Source organism: Dipodomys merriami, unplaced genomic scaffold (assembly GCF_024711535.1).
Source record: "Dipodomys merriami isolate MVZ:Mamm:240054 unplaced genomic scaffold, mDipMer1.0.p SCAF_4, whole genome shotgun sequence".
Lineage (NCBI taxonomy): Eukaryota > Metazoa > Chordata > Mammalia > Rodentia > Heteromyidae > Dipodomys > Dipodomys merriami.
This window is the reverse complement of record NW_027205603.1, coordinates 39,561,780-39,580,619: the sequence shown is the minus strand read 5'-3', so window position 1 is coordinate 39,580,619 and position 18,840 is coordinate 39,561,780. Positions and strand designations below refer to the sequence as shown.

Genomic DNA, 18,840 nt, shown 5'->3' with positions numbered 1-18,840 from the left:
CACGGACCATCCAAACCTAATGATTCCCAACACAATGGTCCCTTGTGCATCTGCAGGAATTCAGACTGGCAACAAGGAGAAAACAGGGGTTCTTTGACACTCAGGGTGACAGATGCCCAACAAATATATTGGGTTAGCAAGCCAATAGCAATCATTGCTTTTGTTCTGCTTCATCTCCTGAACTTTCTCTGAGAATTACCTTTAACTTATATTTAAAACTTGTAGGGAGAAAAGAAAAGCTGACAGTTCAAGGAAAGCTTATATTTAAGTGCAAGTTTATAAGCAGTATTTCCAAGTCCTGGGTGATTTCAAAATTTCTGTTCAATGGCCATTATCATGTCTCCCTGGAGAGAAGAATGCTTTTCATCAAGCTCACCACCTTTTCAGGGGGAAACTTGAACTTGGTTTTATGAACAGTAATGAGTTTTTCATAAGTTGTGCTTTGTGTCCCCCAGGATGGTATGATTCATAAATAAATCCTTAATTATCATTTCCAAGAATAAACACCATTTCCTGCAGCTATCAGCCTTATTGTAAACCAGTTAGGAGCTTTTGCATAGCACTGTACAATGGTTTCTTAGCTTGTCTAGCCACATTAAGTGCCCCCATATGCTTTAGCATAGGAAATAAAAGAGAAGAAAGAATAAATGATGGAGTGAAACTTGGTGAGAGTCCCCAAAGAGAATGTCTCCAACACCCACATATCCATTGGAGCTTTGGCAAGAAGGATGGAGAAGATGGCCAAGTGGAACATGTCTGTAGAAGTTGCTGTGAATAACAAAGACCTCTTTCCAGTGCTAAAGGCCAAGGCTTCCTTCAGTCCCTTCTCTTTCCTCTTTATTTCCTTCACCCACCAAAACTCATCTGGGCAGTTTGGACTACTGATTTCCTTAATTAACTCTAAGGAAACAGTGATCTATCACAGTGCAGAATGGCATCCATTGTACCCCACTAACTTCCTGGGTAACAGTACCTTTGTAGCATTTCCCTTTGAGGCAATAAGCCACAATCCTGCTTGCTTCCTTCATCTCCCTTTTGAGATCTGAGTCAAGCTTATAGAAGACAGTCCAAATTCTTTGGCATGGGATACAAACAGGCAGCATTAATGCAAGTGATATTTTGGGACTAATAATCTGGCAGCAGAAACTAAAACATAGAGGAAATTAGCAGCCAATTAGAGCAGTTTGGTACTATATTGGCCTGAAATGGAAAGGCATTGTTCCAGGACTGTAATTTAGAGACACTGTGAACAAGAAATATACACTGAGAGCCAGTTGGGAGTAAAGCCCTGTGCCAGGTGCTTTGTATACATGATCTTATTTGACTAAAGAAAGCCTTTCATGGCACCCATACTATAGTGTTGTAGCAATTTTCATAGCTACTCACTGTGTATGTATTTGTGAAGTTACTGGGGTTTGAACTCAGGCCCTCACACTTGGTAGATTATTGTTGTACTACTTGAGCTATACCACCAGACCTGTGTTGCACTGGTTATCTTTAGCGTATGGTCTCACTGCTTTCTGGGCATGTGGTGGAGCCTTGGGCCACCTATTTTAGGCTTCCCATCTTTGCTAGGATTGCAGATCCATGCCACTTCTTCCAGTTTCCTCTGTGGAGATGGAATTTTGAGGACTTTCTTGCTGTAGCTGACCTGGTACTGTGATTCTCCCAATCTCAGCCTCTCACATAGTTTAGAAACTCCTGTGCCCAGCTATGGATTGAGAATGGATCTCATTAATTCTTCTGCTCAGACTGGCCTCTGATCTCAGACTATCAAGTAGCTAGAATTACAGGTGTGAGCTGCCAGTTTCCAGCAGGTTACTCATTTTGTTTGCTTCTACCCACTAAGTTTTCAACCATGTGTTTGGCATATTGTAGGAACTCAGAAAGTGTTGAATGAATGACTGAGTCCTTTAATGAGAGGAAAATGCCTGAGGTTTTAGGAAAATGTATATAACCAGGATGCAGGAAGAAGGTAAATGCGCCATCTCTGGGACCTTGGCAACACCGCTTTCACTGGAAAACTGTGAATCAGTTCCAAATCCTTCTGCTATGGCTCTCTGTTGAAATAGCTGAGAGAGATTTTGATTCACCCAGGAGAGTATCTATATATGATCTAATCAGCTATGACCAGAAGGATGTAGTCACATAGTAGTTATGTTTGCAGGTGTTCTTCCCTTGTGGGTGGTAAAAGAATGCTCAGAGAAAGAGAAAGGGGGTTACCAAATGGTCTTTACAGTATTACTGATGCGAAGAAAGAACATGACATTTTGTATAGAGATAATTTTTTTCTACATTAGATATATAGGGGGAGATTTTATTGTTACATTTCCACACATTTATACCATATTTCAATCTCATACCCACTATTGCATTTTCTGTCTCCCACACCTCCTAAAAAGTAGAGAAGCTTCTGGAAAGATTTGCAATATGGTATATGGTACCTGGATAAGCAGGGTCTTAGGTCCCAGATTCAACATTTACTTCTTTGTGATCCCTGACAAATTAATCTCTTTGCGCTTTAGTGTCCTCATTTACAAAGTGAGGACAATAAAAGTATTAAGTATTTAGATTTGTTATGAGTTTTAAGACAATTTACATAAAACACTCTACATAGTACCTGATATAGTAAGTAGTAGTTATTAGCTAGTATCATCTTACAATGGAAGATGAAGGTCCACCAAGAATTTCTCTTTTCCTCTTAGTAAAACGAAGAATCTCATAGAGACTGTAATGATAGTCAACATCTGGAAGAGAACAAGGCTTTGTATCATGAAGAATTTCAAATCTGGGGAGATACAATTTCAATCCTAAGTGTTTATAAAATCATTTGACCCTCAATTTTAGCAGTTAAGATAATATTTATCATCAAACTCTGGGTGTGTCTTTAAAAACAAAATTTCTTCTGTCCTTGTTAGTTCCACTGTGAAGTCTAGAGACTGCATTTCAAGGCCAGCATGTTTTCATTTAGATCTAATGTTGGAGCCCAGAACCTGTGGTAATAGGTAAGTGAGGATTTAAACTATTTAGGTGTTGAGGCTCTTGATCTCATCACTCACTATTTTTGAAGGGATAAGGTGATACTCTTGTATTCTCTACTGACTGTAGCAACTGGATATGCTTGTGGATATATTTAAGTCAAAGGCTATTGACTTTACTTTTCACATTTAGAAACACATTGTATCCTGAAACTTGACCAATGGGTGCTGGCCATAATCCTCAAAGACCCAGTCTTCAACATCATAATCTTGAATGTTGAAATTCCTAAAAATTCAAATCCCTGCAGTTCAAGAGCCTAAAAATCACAGTCTAAAAGTTTAAGCTCTGAATGTTGACATCGTAAAGCGCAAATCTCCCAAAATGCAATATCCATGGGGATTTTAAACACAATCCTTCTGATTTCTGCCTCCTGAGTAGCTGGTATTATAGATGTGAGGTACCATACCTGGTCTTTCACAATTCTTTTGGGGTAATGTCTAAGAATAAAATTGCTTAGTCACATGGTAACTGTATGTTAATTATTGGAGAAATTAGCAGGTTGTTTTCCACAGATGTGAATAAACTTTTTGAAGTCCAGTTTATATGTTTTACTTTTGTGACTTATCCTTTTAATGTTGCATCTAAGTACTCTTCACTTAAAATCTTGGTTTCAATTAATTTTCTTCTCTTTTTTTTCTACAAGTTTTGTTTTACCTTTAAGAATATGAACAATTTTGAGTTAATTTTTGTCTAATGTGATATTTTGATTGTAGTTCTTTTTCTCTTTGGCCTAGCAATGTCCAGTTATTTTAAAAAATATTGTCAAGGTGATGTACAGAGAGGTTATAGTTACATGGTAAGGTAGTGAGTACATATCTTGTCGAACTTGTTACCCCCTTCTCATTTTTCTTCCTGTCAGTTGTTTTTGCATTATTTATTAGAAAGGCTATCCTTGCATTGGATTGTTTTTCCAGCTTTATAAAAAAATCAGCTTTGATATGTTCTTGTGTGAATGCATTTCTGAGCTTTCTATTTAGTCTTCTTGACCTATACATCTATCTCTTTGTCCATACCATAATGTCTTGGTTGTTGTAAACATAAAATAAACCTTAATATGGCTTCCCTTTCTTTCTTTCTTTCTTTCTTTCTTTCTTTCTTTCTTTCTTTCTTTCTTTCTTTCTTTCTTTCTTTCTTTCTTTCTTTCTTTTTCTTTCTTTCTTTCTTTCTTTCTTTTTCTTTCTTTCTTTCTTTCTTTCTTCCTTCCCTCCTTTCTTTCTCTCTCTCTTCTTTCTCTCTCTTCTTTCTTTCTTTCTTTCTTTCTTTCTTTCTTTCTTTCTTTCTTTCTTTCTTTCTTTCTTTCTTTCTTTCTTTTTCTTTCTTTCTTTCTCTCTCTTTCTCTTCTTTCTTCCTTTCTTTCGTTCAAGACTGGGACTTGAAATCAGTATCTGCAGCTGTCACTTATTGGCTAGTGCTGTACCAACTTAGCCACTCCTCCACCTTTTTTTGTTTTGTCTTTTTAAAATTTACTGTAAAAGTGATATACAGAGGGGTTACAGTTACATAAGTTAGGTAATGAGTGCATTTCTTTTTTAACAGTGTTACCCCCTCTCTCATTCTCTCCCTGTTTGTCCCCTCCTGACCTGACCCCTCAAGTTGTATAGTTCATTTCCAACATAGTGTCTAGTGAGTATCACTGCTGAATTGGTTCACCCTTTTTTCTTTTTTGGGGGGTCCGGTTGTGGGGCCTGAACTCTGGGCCTGGGCGCTGTCCCTCAGCTCTTCAGCTCAAGGCTAGTGCTCTACCACTTGAGCCACAGCACCACTTCTGGCTTTTTTCTTTTTGTTTATGTGGTGCTAAGGAATTGAACCCAGGGCCTCATGCATGCAAGGCAAGCGCTCTACCACTGAGCCACCTTCCCAACCCTGGCTCACCATTTATCTCACTATTTCTGTGATTCCCCTTCCCTTTCCCAAATCAGATAAACTTATATACAAGACAAAGGAAACAGAAATTAAAAATAGGAACAAAAAGGAATAAACCAAGGAAAAAAGAAAAAAAACCCTGCAAACAGTGCAAAAAAAATCCACCCTCATGGTTCCATTTCTTGGAGTTCATTTCGATAAGCATCATTTTATATGATCATTTGAACATAGCTATTGAGCCCTTGTGATCCTCTCCTAAGAATGTCCTCCTTTATTCTCATTGTGTGAATGTTTAGAGTCCTGTTTAATTAATCATGTCCAAGTGTAGCTATTTGTCTTTTACTATCCATAGGGTTTACTTGTAGATTTATAGGTACATCCTAATTATAATGAATGAGGGAAACCATGAAGCCTATGTTTCTTTGGGTCTATGTTTCTTCACTTAATATATTTTTTTCCAAGTCTTTCCAATTCCTTATGAATGGGGCAATGTCATCCTTTTTTTAATAGAAGCAGAGAATGCGATTGTGTATAGATACCATATTTTCTTGATCCATTTGTTCACTAAGGAGCATCTGGGTGGACTCCATATCTTAGCTATGGTGAACAATACTGAAATGAACATGGTTATGCTGGTGGTATTAGTTCAGCCTGGTTTGTGGTCATTTGGGTAAATGCTCAGGAGTGGGATTGCTACCTCTAGCTTTTTGATAGGTTTCCTTTCACATTGCTATTCCTTTACATTTTGCTTTAGTTATTATTTGCTTTAAGTTTCCATAGTAATTTTAAGGTAATCTTGTTTGTACATATAAAAAAATCTTGCTGGGATTGCAATAAAAACTATCTATGGATCAACTAACACATGGAATTTTCTAACCTACGAACCTGGTATATCTCTTTCCAATTAGTTAAGCCTTCAGTTATTTTTATCCATAGTTTGTAATTTTCAGAATGCTAACTTGGATGTGTTTTGTTAGATTTATAACTAAGCATTTCATTTTCTCTAGAGTAACTGTAAATGATAGAACTAATTTCAACTTTACATGATCATACTGTGAACCTAAGTTATCAAAAGATTGGTAGCCAGGTTATATAATTACATTTTTATTGATATTATAGGCTAAAGTTGAGAAAATGTTTTCTCTTAGAACTATTATAGATTTATTATTGAAGAAACTGCCCCAAATTTTACTCATTTGTTAATATAAAGATTCTCAGTCCTTCTTAAGGTAATAGTACCCTCTTTTATTTTCTTCATAGCTCTTACTGTTATCTGTCTGTCTTCACTCAAGGATGTAAATTATGATGGGAGCTCAGGTTTAATATGAGAAAAGTACTTTGTACTCAAATAGGTCCCCAATGTGACATAACACATGAAAGATTCTGTGTTTTTCAGAGAGCAGGGAACTTCTAGAGAGGTGGTAAGTTTTACTCCCTGTGAAGGGACATGACAAGTGAAAATTCACAGCAAAAGGAATGCATGTTGAATGTTTTGTTACAAGCCATCAAATCACTACATTGTGTGTGTGTTTAATTTTTTTATTATCTTTAAATAGTTGGTCAAAGGAAGTAGCATATAACAAAGCTGTTTATGAATGCAATGCACCTTTATCAGTGTCACCCCCTTCAACATTCTCACCCCCTTCCACTCACCCCCTTTCCTTTTCTTAATTTTGAATATATAATTAATTCTTGTCTGTATTCTCCTCCTCCTCTGCTTTGCCCTTCATTTGTCTAACCTTCTCCTCTTGGCCTCATCTAACCCCTAACGTGTACCCATTTCCTCTGGCTGATTTTGTTGGGCTTTGACCTAGTCATTCTAAAAGATTATACTATTTGCACTCTCCATAGAGCTGTTATACTTCAGTTAATTCATTTGTAACCACTTGCATATGGCTCAACATGTTTACTTATAAATTTATAGGTTCATTCTATCACAACAATTGAGGGAAACCACACACCTTTTGTTTCTCTGGATCTGACTCACTATATAATTTTTTCCAAGTCTTTTCATTTTCTTATAGATGGTACAATATAATTCTTTCTGATGGATGAGTAAAATTCAATTGTATATATATATATATATATATATATATATATATATATATATATATATGCCATGTTTTTTTTTGTTTCATTTGTCCATTTAGGGACATCTGGGCTGATTCTGTATCTTGGCTATTTTGAGTAGTACTACAGTGAACATGGTTATGCTGACAGCTTTACTGTAACCTTGTTTGTGTTTTATTGGCTAAATGCCAAAGAGTAGGATTGATGGTTCATAGGGTAGTTAAATCCTTAAGAATTAAATCCTTGAAGAAATAACAATCCAATTAATAAATGAGCTAATGACCTAAAGGGAGACTTCTCAGAAGAAGTAAAATGGCCAATAGACACATGAAAACTCTCAATATCTGTGGCCATAAAGAAAATGCAAATCAATACAGCATTGAGACACCTCACCCCAGTTAGAATGGCCATTATCAAGAAAATAAAAAACAAATTCTGATGAAGATAGGACCAAAAGGGAGCTCTAATACACTGCTGATGAGAATACAAACTTGTTCAATTACTCTAGAAAGTAGTGTGGGCCATCTTCAAATAACTATTGTGTTTTGAAGAATGATTGGAAGTCAGTGTTCCAGAGAAAGGTGGAAGAAGGATTGTCTTCTTGGCATAAAGAACAGAAGGGACAAAGGCAAGGAGAACAGATGTGACATGTGTGAGTGATTGTGGTGGGATATCCATTAGGGAATAGACACACACTGGGAAGTAAAGGAATTTAGGGTTAAGACCGAGCTGAAGGCATCAGGGTAGGTATCTCAGTGGTAGAAAACAATGTCAAAATTTGAAATGCCATTAGCATAGAAGTTAAGATGATTAGAGGCACAAATATCTTTCTTTGGATTGTCTCTTCCCTCCCTCAATTTTTCCTACCTTTATTTCATATATGCCTTCCTTTTGGTGCTTTTCTAACCACATTATTAAACCTCTATTCTATAGCAGGCACTCTTGTAGATGCTGAAGAGAGCAAGGCAAAATCCTGCTGTCATGGAGGTTGTGTTTTAGTGAGGGAGACACAATAATCAAAAAAGAAAAAAGGGATGGAAGGAAGGAAAGGAGAGAGGGAAGAGAGGGATGGAAAGAAGTAAGGGAAGGAAGGGAAGAAGGAAGGAAGGAAAGGAATGAGGGATAGGAGGAATGAAAGGGAAGAAGGAAAAGAAGAAGAAGAAAGGGAGGAAGGCAAGAAGAAAGGGAAGAGGAAGGAAGGAGGGAAGTGAAGGAGGAAAGATGGAGGGGAGAAAACAAGGAAGAAAGAGAAGGAGAGGATGAAGGAAGAAAGAGAATGAAGGGAGGGAGTGAGGAATGGAAGGAAGGGAGAAAACAAGCAAGAACAAAGGAAATCAGTAAATCCAGGTGTGATAGTGCTCTGAGGTATAGAATTAATTGAAATAGCATTTGGGGTGAGAGTTAGGTCACGAGTGGTTGTGGGGAGGAGCAGGAGCCTTAGAATGAAGACCCTTCATACACCCACCTCCAGTCCAAGTTCTTTCCCTGCCCCTAGTTGAGGTAGTTGCTACTGACCACCCAGCCGAACGGGATCTCTCCTCTGAGCTCAACGCATTCGAATGTAGTAGCACCTCTCTCCTTCGCCTTACCTATTCCTTCCGTCTTTCCTTCCTTCCTTTTCCTTCCTTCCTTCCTTCCTTCCTTCCTTCCTTCCCTCTTTCTTTCTTTCCTTCTTTCTCCTTCCCTGATTAATTGCCAGCTCCTGAGAACTGAAGGCTGAATTTTAATTTTATCATGTTTAGATCTTATGCTTAGACCATAGTCCTTTGAGGCACATTGCTCTGATTTTTCAAATGAGCACTGCTGCTGAGGACTTAGCAAGTTATATATTGTTTAATCTTTATTTTTTTTGTTTAATCTTTATTTCTTTCCTCTGTTTTCTCAGGGCAGTTACATGAAACATGGTCATTGCTGCTAAGGAATCCTTTCTCTTCTTTGGGCACTTCCCTCCCGCTCTTCAATCCTATGGTGATGACAACTACCTCCTTCTGTTCTGCCGGCTAAGATGAAGGATATCTAGTGCTGTGTTTCTGACCCCATACTGAGAATTACCCACAGGCCTGGATGGATAGCTAAGGAACAAGTATCTTTAATAATTAATGAGGAGAAATGGAGAAGATATAATACGCCTATTTCTTTATTATGGAAAGTCTGTAGATTTTTCAGTGCCCCAAATTTAAACTAAAAAAGAAAAAAATCTATTGTTTTGAGCTTCTGGGTACACCTCATGAAACAACTAAAGTTTGAAGAAAGATAATGACTCCTTTGGGATCAGACAGGCTTCTGCAGATTATGGATGTACCTTATTTTTTGTTATACTATTCAATAAGGGGAATTACATCAGCAAGTATTCTCTAGAGGGTCAGAAATTCTAAATTCTATCTATCTATCTATCTATCTATCTATCTATCTATCTATCTATCTATCTATCTATCTATCTATCTATATCTATCTATCTATTTATCTGTGACTCTACGTATCTTAATTAAAGGAATTGACATATGCAGTTATGGAGATTGAGAAGTCCCAAGGTCTATAGTTGGCATGCTGGGGAGCAAGGAGGCCCAGGGATGCAATCCCAGTCAAAATTTGAAGAACTGAGAACCAGGTATGCTGATGGGATAAAATGGCAGTTCAAGTCTGAGTTCAAAGCTAGAACACCACAATTCTTGCTGAAGAGGGTAAGTTCCACAGGAAGAGAGTTAATTCTCCCTGACTCAGCCTACTTATTTTATTTAGGCATTTATACAATTGAATAAGGCCTACCCATATTGAAGAGGGCAATCTGTTGATACTGCTTCAAATATTAAATTATTTTGTCAGTCATGGGGCATGAAGTCAGGGCCTGAGCCATTTTTGCTCAAGGCTAGCACTCTACCACTTTGAGCCATAGCACCACTTTCAGTTTTCTGGTGATTAATTGGAAATAAGAGCCTCACAGACTGTCCTGTCTTGGCTGGCTTTGAATCTTGATCCACAGCCCTCTGAGTAGCTAGGATTGCAGGCATGAGCTATCAGTGCCTGCCTCTATTTGTTTTTTAATGCTTAAAATTTATTTTGTAGTATTAGGGGCTTTACCCATGCTGATCAAGTACTCTACCACCTGAGTCACAGTCTCAACTTTTATTTGTATTTGGGTTTTTAGCCAGGGTCTTATTAATTTGCCTATGATGGCTTTGACTTCACGATCCTTCTGTTTCCACCCCCAAGTAGTCAGAATTATAGGCATGTGCCACCATGCCCAGCAAATATTACTCTACCATACAGAGACATATAGAATAATGTTTAACCAAACATTTTTTGGTTCCATGACCCATTCAAGTTGGCACATAAAATTACCCATCATAGTGGCTGGACGTGATGGTGCATACCTGTAATCTTTGCACTCATGAGGCTCAGGCAGGAGGACTGGGAGTTCCAGGCCAGCTGGACTACACAGCCAAACTCTTATTTCTCTTTATAGCTACATGTATATATCTCATCACAGTAATATTAAATTATTTCTGACTAGTGGATTTAAGTGGTAAATGAGTTATGAAAAGAAGTCTGACTTAGACTCACCCTAAAATCTTTCAGAGAATAATAGTTTGGGGTCTCCATAGAAGATATTAATGTCTGATTGTCTCCATGGCTGAACAGAACATAGTCTGTGCTATGAGCTTCTACAGTTCTAGAACATTACAACTGATAGAAACATTGATGAGTGGTCTTTTCATCCTGTAGATGTAGAAGGGAGAGCCATAAAGGAGTCCATAAAGGACTCATAGTCAGGCAGAGTTTGAAATGGTTACAACTTAAGCATTTTGATTTTTCCATAGTCTTCTATATTATTGTAATGTAATAAGTGAAAGAGCTTGGTAAATGAAAATGTGTATCTGCAAGCTACTATCCATCCCATCATTAGTATAAAGCTCATTATACTTACCGTTAGTATAATGTTCACCACTTTTCTTGAGCCTTTAACTTATTTGTCTGTAAAATATATAGGGTTAGTTGGTATTGAAGTCCCCTTTTATTTCCAAAATTTCTCTCTTCCATTGATCTTTAAGATAATAGAGTTAGTGGTTAAAAGAACTTTGGAACTAGTAAACAAAAAGAAAAACATCTTGCCATTTGCATCTATTGGCTGTACAGTCTCATCTCTTGCCTCTCCTTGCCCATTCCATTCCTGATCACCAGCTAAGCTGAATTAGTACACCCCCCCCACTGTCTTTAGGTTCTCTTGTTGCTTCAGAGTAAGTCCACATTATATGTTCTCTGTTGTCCTTGCTCTGTAGATCCTATTTGTTCTGTAAGGTGCAGTTGGAGGATCAGATTCTCAGGAAGCCTTTCTTGATGCCCTTTCTAAGTTTCTCTGGTACCCAGTGTCTCCTGATATCACAGTGTTGCTCACACTGCTTCGACCTCTCTCTTTGCACTCTTTGCAGACTGTGAGCTCCTCATCTTTGAATACCAGTACTGGCACTCTGCCCATAACAAGGAGGCTTAATAAATATTTCAAGATAAGTAGGTATTTTTTTGCCAGTCCTGGGGCTTGAACTCACCTGGGCTCTATCCCTGTGCCTCCCTGTACTCAAGGCTAGCATTCTACCACTTGAGCCACATTGCCACTTCCAGCTTTTTTGAGTCGTTTATTGGAGATAAGAGTCTCATGGAGTTTCCTGCCCAGGCTGGCTTTGAACTGCGATCCTCCGATCTCAGACTCCTGCGTAGCTAGGACTATAGAGATGAGCCACTGACACTCAGCTTTCCTTGTAGATATATTCTTGATAGGTTATTTCCAAGACATGGCCATGTCTTTTCTTTTAGTTGACTTTGTCTGGCCAGTTTTTATCTGGGGTCGAAAAATGAGGGTGTCAAAGTTATTTTTTTAACTTCTTGTGACGCTCCTTATTGGTACTTTGGACCTTAAGGTGAATGACTTCCAAGAATCCTTGAGGACAGACTGAAGCTAGCCAATCTTCTTGAACAAGCCAACTCATTTTAAAAGGAGAGAGTAAGCTAGGTGCTGGTGGCTCTCACCTGTAATCCTAGCTACTCTAGAGTCTGAGATCTGAGGATCACATTTGGAGCCAGCCCAAGCAGCAAAGTCTGTGAGATGGTTATCTCCAATAAACTACTCAGAAAAAGCTGGAAATGCACTGTGGCTCAAGTAGTAGAATGCTAGCCTTAGAGCACAAAGAGGCTCAGGGACAGTGCCCAGGCTGAGTTCAAGACTCAGGACTGGCAACAAAAACTCCAAAACAAGAGGGTAGCTTTCACCATCAAATCATGCGCCAGTTCTAAAGAAGAATTGACCCCTTGTGAATCCACAAGATCTAGTGTACACAGATAGTGTCTTTTGCTCTCTGGGAAGGCAAGAACAATGCTTCTCTGTGCAGCTGGAGGATGAGAACAGATAAGTAGTCTCTAAAATTCTAGGGGATTTCCTGGCTGAGTTTGCTGAGTGCTTTCTGCTGATAATTGCAGTTGATTGCAGGTAAAATGCTTCCAATAGCTAGTGGCTGCCCTGGCAGCCACAAAGGCATAACCCCAGATAGCAAGAGTAGGGACAGAATGGTCTAAATGCTATTGAAGTGTTGAGACTGGAAGCCTAGGTTGCCCAGGAAGCACAACAAGGTGAGCCTGGAAGTACCAGCTCTCCTGGGAGCCAAAGGCCACTAAGACACAGAGGGCAGGGTTTTAGTAGAAACTTAGACTCTGTTATACTAATCTTTCTGCTAAATGAAGGGACATCTGCCACCAAGCTCGAGAGCTCTTTCTCAGATCTCAATGTGTCTGAATTCTGAATAAATTGAAGTTGAAATAAGAGAAGTGATGCCAAATGCAAGTAAGGAAATCCAAGAATTTGGTAACCTGATCAAAATGAATGGAGGACAAGCACGCTGACATGGGACAGAAAATTATTCCAAAGTACAAGGATTACCTATGCTTGCGAGGTCCCTCCTCCTCTCTCCAGCACCGTGAGAGGGGTCCTTTCCTTTCTATCTCCATTTTCCCACTTGGAATTGAAATGTGCACAGAGGAGTCCTTTCTGCCTTTATGACATTTATTGAGCAAATGTTTATGGTGCTCAGTAATTACATTGTAGCAAGCTTTGGAAACACAACATGAAACAATACATGAAACATGAATTTAAATTGTTTTAGTCCTCCCTGGCTTCCCATTATTCCTCTGAGTTTAAATTCTGTTATTTATCCTATCTGTATGACCCTTCCTTTTCTGGTTGGGGTGGAGTTGATGGGATGGTGGGGGGGCTTGTCTTCCCTGAGATAGGCACATCATGTTCCAAGAGAGAGACTAGCCATAGTCATTTCATTCACCATTCCTGGTCCTTTTTATGGGAAAAAGCTAGTTAGACACCTTTGTAAACATCTTCTTCCATCTGAGGACTTCTGAGACGTGATGATGTACTAAGAGGGTTCTTTTTTAAGTTAATTTACTTTATTGTTATTATAAAGGTGATATACAAAGGAATTACAATTTCATGAGTCAGGTCATGAGTATATTTCCTTTTGTACAGTGTCTTCTGTTCCCTGATTCTCTCCCAGTTTCTCCCTCCATCTCCACCCATAAGTTGTATAGTTCACTTTCATCAGTGTCTAGTGAGCTCTGCTACTGTACTTTTCACCCTTTTCCCCTCAAGTTCTATGTCCTCCTCCACACTCTCCCAAAGATATACATATGGATACATCATACAAAAAGAAAAGAATACAGCTCATCAAAAAATAAAAAATTAAGAGAGATCTCTTATTTCCATATCTTGGAATGTATAGCAATAAATATGAAGAGTCACATAATCATTACACCTTTGTGATTCTCTCCTAAGAGTGTCCTCTTTTGGTCTCACTGTATGTGTGTATCTAAAATACTATATCACAGTATATTTGAGTTCTAATTTCCACATAACAGAGAGAACATGCACAGTTTGTCTCTCTGAGCTTGGCTTACCTCATTTAACATGATTTGTTCCAGTTCCATCCATTTTCCTGCTAATGATATTATTTTATTCTTTCTAATGGCTGTGTAAAATTCAATTGTGTATAAGTACCACATTTTTGGTTGCACTCATCTATTTTGGGGCATCTGGGCTGTTTCCATATCTTGGCTATTGTGAATAGTGCAGCAATGCACATCAATGTGCAGGTGTCTTTGTCATATCTTGGCTCATGAGGCACCAAGAGGACTCTTGATTATGCTGGCAACTTCATAATAGGCTTCCTAACATTCAGAAGCATGAACATCCATGTCTATTGTTCACAGATTGCCCCAACTGTGATATTCTGTTATAACAGTGCAGGTGGATAATCCATTATCATTATTCAGTTTTTCTACCTATATGAGGTGGGAATGGTAGAGGACTACTTTGGTTAGTGTTGAGTGTATGAACCTTGGTCCACATTGCATTCTTGTGTGAGGGTGGAGAGGGATGAAAAGGAGAATGCTAACAACTACAGGATACATGGAACCAATGGGGAAGAAGGGGGGAAACCACAATCAGAAAAAAGTAAATCCATTCTGGAGAATAGGAATTGTGAATTGAAAGAAGGGTAAAACTATGGGCAATTGTGGTGAGTCATCAGACACAGGAGAGGAGGGAACTGGAGATTGTCTTTTCCATAGATCAACCTCATAGTATACAGTCATTTATTTACTTTGCCCTGCACATATATATGTATATATGTATGTAGGACAAGCACTGGACTAATGCTGTAAAAGGATGGAAGGAGTTTCTAGACATAGAAACTAGACCAAGTCTAGATGAGTGCTTAGGGGAAGAGCAGGTATGCTCAGGTCTCTGCTCAAGTAGCCTACAGAAGACAATACTAGTATCACTTAGATAATTTTTTTTTTTTTTTTTGGGTCCGGTCGTGGGGCCTGAACTCTGGGCCTGGGCGTTGTCCCTCAGCTCTTCAGCTCAAGGCCAGTGCTCTACCACTTGAGCCACAGCACCACTTCCGGCTTTTTTCTTTTTGCTTATGTGGTGCTGAGGAATCGAACCCAGGGCCTCATGCATGCAAGGCAAGCGCTCTACCACTGAGCCACTTTCCCAGCCCCTCACTTAGATAATTTTTAATGTGCTTCTGGATCAATAACAATTTCATCCTTGTTTTACAAGCACAGGACTCATGCTGCAATTGAAAATATAGTTTTATATCCCTTTTAAACAATGTTGTGTCAAGAACTTTTACAATTAAACATTCTTTGGCAATTGAAATGTGTTTACTCTTGGATATTCTGGTTTGTTTTAAAAGTATGATCAGCCGGGCATGAGTGTCTCGTGCCAATCACTCTAACTATTCAAGAGGTTGAGATACGAAGGTCTAGGTTCAAAGCTAGTCAGGGCAGAAAATTCTGTGAGACTCATCAATTAACTATAAAACAAAACAAAAACCAACAAAGTAGAGTTGTGGCTCAAATGGTAGTGTGCTAGCCTTGAGTAAAAAACTCAGGACAGTGACTAGGTCCTGAATTCAAGTCCAAGGACTGGAACTAAAAATAAATTAAATGAATGTATGGCTAAACATTTCTGTTTTTACCTGCCAAACTGTGAAAGCCTTATATCCATGAAAAAGAAGAAGCAGAAAAACAGACACCCTGAAACCATTACAGGAAGGAATAGGAGAAACTCTAGGGCTTCTGGGCACAGGCCAGAATTTTCTTAATAAAGACCCAGAAATACAACAAATCAAAGAAGGTTAGACGGATGGTATTGCATGAAATTTCAAAGCTTCTTCATGGCATAGAACATAGCTAGCGAGATCAATAGAAAGCCCATGGAGTTCATTTCGCCTAACATCAACTTATCTGACCTTTTCTGCTTGTCTCAGACATATACTAGTTATTGCAAATAAGGGAAACCATGGGACCTATGTTTCTTTGGGCCTTGCTTACTTCACTTAATATAATTTTTCCAAGTCTTTCCATTTCCTAACAAATGGGGCAGTGTCATTCTTTCTGATGGAGGCATAGAATTCCATTGTGTATATATACCACATTTTCTTGATCCATTCATCTACTAGGGGCATCTGGGTTGGTTCTATATCTTAGCTAAGGCAAATAATGCTGCAACAAACATAGTTGTGCTGGTAGCTTTAGTATGGTCTTGTTTGTGATTATTTGGGTAAATGCCTAAAAGTGGGATTGGTTGGTATAGGGGAACTCTATGTGGAGTCTTTTGAAGAACCTCCATGCTGCTTTACAAAGTGGTTGAACAAGTTTACACTCCCACCAACAATGCAGTAGGGTTCCCATAAGGACTCAAATGTTTTTTTCTTTCTTGCTATTGTTTCTAACATATTTAGAAGATATTTCTTTGTTGCTTTGTATGTCCCTCCCCCATGGTATAACCCCTGTTTTCACTGTATTTGATGTTGGTATAATTTGTGGAGGGGAAGGGAAAAAACAAATTGTTTAAATAGGGATACAGGTGGACCCATTGCAACAAAGAGATGTACAAGACATTATGTTGAAAAACGAACTTGACGGGGGTGGGGGGCAGGGGTGGATGGGAAGGGATGGGAAGGGGAAACAAAGGAGGAGGCAACAATGCTTGATAAAAAATGTACTCATTACCTTGCCCATGTAATTGTAACACCCTCTGTATAGTATTTTCACAATAAAAAAAAAAATAATAATAATAAAAGAAGGCCCATGGATTGGGAGAAGATCTTCACTAGCTATACAACGGACAAGGGTCTCATATCTAAAATATACTTAGAACTCAAAAAATTAAGTCATCCAAAAACAAATCCTCAAAGAAACAACCACCCAATTAATAAGTGGGCTAAAGAGAGACTTCTCTGAATAGGAAATAATAGACACATAGACACAATAGACACATGAAGAAACGTTCAACTTCTTTTGTTTTTTAAATTTAGTTTTATTTTATTTGTGAACATACTGTACAGAGGAGTTACAATTACATGGGCAGGATAATGCGTACATTTCTTACCAAGCATTGCAGCCTCCTCCTTTGTTTACCCTTCACATCCCTTCCCAGCCTCCCCCCTCCCCCACAATCCCAATCCTTCTCCTTCCCCCCCCTTCCCCCCCCCCTGCACTGACGTTGTAAAGCTCGTTTTGGACATGACAACTTGTACTTCTCATTGTTGCAACAGGTCAACTTCTTTAGCCATAAAAAAAAAGCAAATCAAAACAACATTGAGATTCCACCTCACCCCAGTTAGAATGGCTATAATCAAGAACTCTAATAACAACAGATGCTGGAGGGGATGTGGCCCAAAGGGAACCTTACTGCATTGTTGGTGGGAGTGTAAACTTGTTCAACCACTTTGGAAAGCAGTATGGAGGTTCCTCAAAAGACTCCACATAGAACTCCCCATGACCCAGCAATCCCACTTTTAGGCATTTACCCAAACAATCATAAGGCCATACTAAAGCTACCAGCACAGCTATGTTTATTTCAGCATTATTTACCATAGCTAAGATATAGATCCAACCCAGATGCCCCTCAGTAGATGAATGGATCAAGAAAATGTGATCTATATCTATATCTATATCTATAATGGAATTCTATGTTTTTATCAGAAAGAATGACACTGCCCCATTTGTTAGGAAATGGAAAGACTTGGAAAAAATTGTATTAAGTGAAATTAGCCAGGCCCAAAGAAATATAGGTTCCATGGTTTCCTTTATCTGCAATAACTAGTATATGTCTACGACAAGCAGAAAAGGTCAAAAGCTATGCACATGTGACCATTTAAGATGACGCTAAGCAAAATGAACCCCAAGATAAGGACCCAAGAGGTTTTTTATCTTTGTTGCTGTTGTTTTTAATGTACTATGTGATTTTTTTTGGTTTCTTTTGTATACTCTTCCCCCATGGTATAACCCATGTTTTTACGTATTTAATACTGGTGCCCTTCATCTTGTATATACACGTTTCTAATTTGGGAAGGTGAAGGGAAATAACAAAATGCTGAAGCAAGGATACAGTTGACCCATTGTAGCAATGAGATGTACAAGACCACTATGTTGAAAACTAACTTTACAGCTTTGGAGTGGGGGAGGGAGGAGTTGGTAAGGTGGGGAGGGAAGGGATGCTAGGAGAAAAACAAAGGAGGAGGGGCTGGGAAGGTGGCTCATTGGTAGAGCACTTGCCTTGCATGCCTGAGGCCCTTGGTTCGATTCCTCAGCACCACATAAGCAAAAAGAAAAAAGCCGGAAGTGGCGCTGTGGCTCAAGTGGTAGAGCACTAGTCTTGAGCTGAAGAGCTGAGGGACAGCGCCCAGGCCCAGAGTTCAGGCCCCACAACCGGACCCCCCCCCCCAAAAAAAAAAGAAAAGGAAAAGAAAGAAAAACAAAGGAGGGGGTAACAATGCTCGATAGGAGATGTACTCATTACCTTACTCATGTAACTGTAACCCCTCTGGACGGTATCTTTACAATAAGAATATATATATTAAAAAAGAAGCAGAAAGACTTATTGAAAAATAAAGCCAGTTCATATGAAAGCACTTTTTAAAACTCTTAATCATAAGGGATTGAGAACATTCACATAGTCTCCTCTACTGAGGCATTATTGGTATATGAGCAGCCCTGTCTATCAACTTTGAGTCATGTAATAAAACTTTGAGCACAGGGATCCCAGGACAATAAAAATACTTAATTTTCAATGTGAGTCAGAATGTGGAAAAGGAGTTGCTCTTAAAGTTTTCTTCCTATGACAACGTTAAAAATATTTAATGTTTGTGTTCGTTCCACAGAGGAGGATTTATTGTTATATTTTCTCACATGTTTACAATATGTCCAATCTCACCTCCTCTATTTTCAGGTGACAACTTTGACATTAGATGTTGATAGATAATTTATCAGAAGCAAGCTCCACATACACTAGATAAAGAA

General features: G+C 38.7%; 1 long non-coding RNA gene across 1 annotated transcript in view; it reads left to right on the top strand.

The window, feature by feature from the left end:
• Positions 1-9,083, top strand: part of LOC138806251 (uncharacterized) — a 32,113-nt gene extending 23,030 nt beyond the window's left edge. The window contains exons 2-3 of the long non-coding RNA XR_011365749.1: positions 2,919-3,005; positions 8,858-9,083. This is a non-coding gene — a long non-coding RNA (uncharacterized lncRNA). The remainder of the gene's footprint in view (positions 1-2,918; positions 3,006-8,857) is intronic.
• The last annotated feature ends 9,757 nt before the right edge of the window (positions 9,084-18,840 follow it).